This window comes from Saccostrea echinata, unplaced genomic scaffold (assembly GCF_033153115.1).
Source record: "Saccostrea echinata isolate AGI-Se365-2 ecotype Australia unplaced genomic scaffold, CSIRO_AGI_Sech_v1 ptg000047l, whole genome shotgun sequence".
Classification (NCBI taxonomy): Eukaryota; Metazoa; Mollusca; class Bivalvia; order Ostreida; family Ostreidae; genus Saccostrea; species Saccostrea echinata.
Window position 1 is genome coordinate 1,851,811 of NW_026889796.1, and position 4,066 is coordinate 1,855,876.

A 4,066-nucleotide genomic window follows, 5' to 3' on the forward strand; every position below is an offset into this window, starting at 1 on the left:
CAACTAAATTAATTCTCTACCAGTGCTGGAAATAAAAACGTTCTTGTATGATGAACATTTTTGATACCGTGTTTTTACAATATCAAAAGCAGCAAAAAAACGTGAAGTGAAGTTTTTTTTTTTTTCAATGTGAGTTCATTTGCTCATGTATAAAAATTGATAGACTATAACAATTGAATCTAAATACTCTCTAATCTTAGAGAGAAACGATAATTGCGATGAAAGAAATTCCTAGTTAATTTTTTTTTATTTTTGTTTTTGTTTTGGTCATATCAAGATGCATTTGATCTATTCTTTGGTAATAATATTTGTTTTAAAGATTAGACTGATTGGTTTCCAAATTGTGGTCAATAAATGCAGAGAATGGCTTTATGCTGTATTGTTAGAATGTTTTAAGTCTCTTTAATGACAGTATTTGGAATTGTAAAAAAATAGAAATGTTCACCTAATCTGCTATTACTAATAATTATAAATACTTTATAAGCTTGAGGAATCCAGATTTAAATATTTACTATTTTTTAAATTCAAATCTTTCCTCCTTTTTTTGCCACATTTTATGATAAAGATTATACTTAAATTGAATATATGTTCTGGAGAATTGTTTTTCCAGTGTTGACATGCAAAGATAACCAAGAATCTAACTGTGCAATCAACTGTGATTTGTGATGTGAATGGTTCATACTACTCTTGGGCAAGAGAGAATTGTGCTAAAAGCTGTAAATTTTGTCAAGGTAACATATAAGATATATAGTTTTTCCTCTTTTGCGTTTAACAATGTCAACGATTATACGCCACTAAAACGGTGTCAAAAGAACTAAAGACAAAAAACTTTTTTAAAAATTTAAGATAATGTGTTATTGCAATTATTTTTTCAGCTAATTATCCCTTCCATCCTTACAAATACAAAGATTTTTTTGTTTGCATGATATCACAGGCGTTTAAATCAAAATACAATTTTTCAAATTTTGATATATTTTTTTAAGTCACACCAAATCAAGGTAACACTGAAACTACGACTGCTCTCTTTACGTCTGGATTCCATGAAGGTAATTTTCGCATTTATTTATTTGTTTATAATACTTAGTTATAGTCAATATTAAAGGAAATAAATATATCTATCAGATTACGTGTACCACAGAGCAATGCCGAAACTAATGAGAGCATTTGGCAACACAAGGACACCGTAGTAAATTTCAATGATTCTCACCAAATTATCGCGCATGTAAATGCTTTGTAATAACTGATAGAAATATACAATTAATACAACAGTATTTTGGTTATGATATTATTATATACGATATTTCCCCTTTAACATTAATAAAAGTGATTTAAAGTGTATCATCATATTCCTAATGAACCCTTTTGGCGTGTGTCTTGAAAGTATAATTATAATAATATTGTGTTGAAGCTAGAATGAAAAGCATAATATAATACCTTAGTAGACTCAGTGCGCCAGAAGACCCGTGCATTTGTATTCGAGCTTATTTTGAAATAAAACGAGGAGTTTGGATTTACATAAATTTAATTAATAAAAGTGATGAAAGAACTTATTTATTGCAACATCAAATAGTCCATGACTAAAATTGACACAGAACTTTGAATATGTTAAAATAAGCAGACATTCATAATTTGTTAATGTACTGGTTTCCATAATTTCAGTTTGTAAAGATACTTTGAATTGTAATGTGTACAATGCAGTTCGAGTGTGCAATAAATCAGGGATATACTATGAATGGGCAAAGAGAAACTGTGCGTTATACTGCGGATTCTGTCAAGGTTAGCAAAGAAAGAACACAATAAGTAAGATCTTATTGAGAAGTGAACAGATATTTTCCAATAATTTTTTTAAAAGTGCAAAAATGTTGAATAGTTATAATTGAGGATATTAAATAGAACAATAACATCATTTATAATCTGGGTTTCTACATGTATACAGTGATATTTAAATGTTTAATTATGGAGAATTTTTTTGTCGTATTACAGAAAAAAGCACAGAAGGGAAAATTTTGTGCATTTAAAGTTTTTTCTTTAATATACTCAGCACCAACAATCACAATAGCTTGTACAGACAAACTTTCCAACTGTTACGAATATCCAAATGATTTATGTACCAATCCTTTTTATCGTGTATGGCGAGGAGAATACTGCAGAAAGTTCTGTGGCATTTGCACAGGTAAAGATAAGTATTTAAGAAAACTAAATATCTTTCTTCAGAGTTTGAACAACACTATCAAATAAATACGAAGGGCTTTCAAATAATACGTATATAATATCGATCGCTTTTCATCATATTATTTTTACAAAATTATAGATCAACACATTCTCATATGTAAAAATATTTATTTTGTATATGTGTGAAGCTTCATTCCATTTGATTTGATGAAACTCATATTGCTTGATTTTATATTCAACATGTTTTGTCACGACTGAACACTCTCAGTAACATTGTAACGTCTGAAACAATGTTGTGAAGTTTCTCAAAATTACTCTACCTCTTCATTTCATTTCTCGGTATATGGCTGAAATAGTGCCGATTCGGCGTAAAACATTAATCAATCAATCAATCAATCATTTCTCGGTAATCATTCACGTCTCCATTACACTTGACACTTAGATTACTTACAATTGTTTGACAGCGAAAATGAGGTCGTTTTTAAATTTATCAAAATCTGTATCGTGTATCTTTGCTTTCACATATTCCGCACTAGTGAAGCGCACATCACTTTCTATGACGTTACTAACGCATTTGACTACATTTGTACCTATAATCTGCCTCTCACAGACCTTCCATCGTTCGAATCAAAGTCTCAAAAACTGTCTTTTCCATTAATTTACAAATGCATGACCTATGCACTTAATTTTGATATATATCCTGATTCCTCCAGAAATTTCATAGTTTTTTATTGAGATTTCCAAGTGCGACGTCAACTTTTTCAAAATGTTTTTGATGACTACTACTTGAAAAAATAATTGTTTAACGAAGCTATATTTTAATGCATCACAAATAGGCATCAGAAATGACGTAAAAATACTTATTTTGAACATTAAATTTTATTTAAGCGCCATTTATTAGAGATATCTCCTTAGACATTTTAAAGTGCATGTTAGTAAATTACTTAACTTTGACCGTTCTCCTTGACCTCATTATCGCTGTCTTAAATTTGATGTAATTTTAATAAATATCAAGATATATTTAATATTTGTGATTTTATTTAAAAATATGTCCATCAAATTTTATAATTTGACGTTAAATAAAAAGTTAAGGCAAAAGTATTCGCCTTTTCTTGATGAATGCCTTTGTATATTAAAGCTCTTTTATAACTGAGCTTGAAATATTGAAATATTTTTCCTCTATGAATTTCAAACTCTCAATTCAAAATGAAATTTGTTTCAGAAACTTGCAATTGCGTTTTTTGAAATCTTTCAGATACTGATTTCGTGATAGACTCATCTTCGGTGCTAGGATAATGCTTGATGCCTGTAACAGGATTGAATATAACAATAAAATTTTATCAATGAAAATGACATACTGTTTGGTTTTAATTTTTCAAAGTTTCCTAAAATTCGTCGCTAAAATATACTTTACTTCATTTACATCACTTCATGTTTCTGGTAGAGTACTGTTGATGATAAAAGCTTCTTCAAATTTTGATTAAAATCAGTTTTTTCCACCAAAATCAATAACATGAAAACGTATGATTTTTTCTACACTTTATAAAACCATTCCTCTCGATAAAATAAACACAAGACTTTATGACTTTATAGACAACAGTTTTTATGCCCCCGTTGTGGAAGATTCGGGGGTATAAAATATGTGGAGATAACGAACAGTATTCAAACTCAAAAGTCCATTAAACATTACAAAATAAGAGCAGAGCAAACACGGACCTCTACGACATCAGAGGTGGGATCATGTGCCATGGAGGAATGAGCATCCCCTGCCGACCGGTTACATCCGCCGTGTGCTCCTTGTCATGATCGGGAAATAACGGAAAAATCCGTCGACAATTCAGTGTATAAATAATGGCCTAACAAATAGTATGAAAAAAGTCAGTCAGCATTTGAC

At 29.9% G+C, this 4,066-nt stretch overlaps 1 long non-coding RNA gene across 1 annotated transcript; it reads left to right on the forward strand.

Moving 5' to 3' along the window:
- The first annotated feature begins 646 nt into the window (after nt 1–646).
- Nucleotides 647–1,770, forward strand: LOC133203009 (uncharacterized). Its single transcript, XR_009723319.1, has 3 exons — nt 647–731; nt 984–1,046; nt 1,660–1,770. It is a non-coding gene; the product is annotated as an uncharacterized LOC133203009 (long non-coding RNA).
- Nucleotides 1,771–4,066: the final 2,296 nt, after the last annotated feature.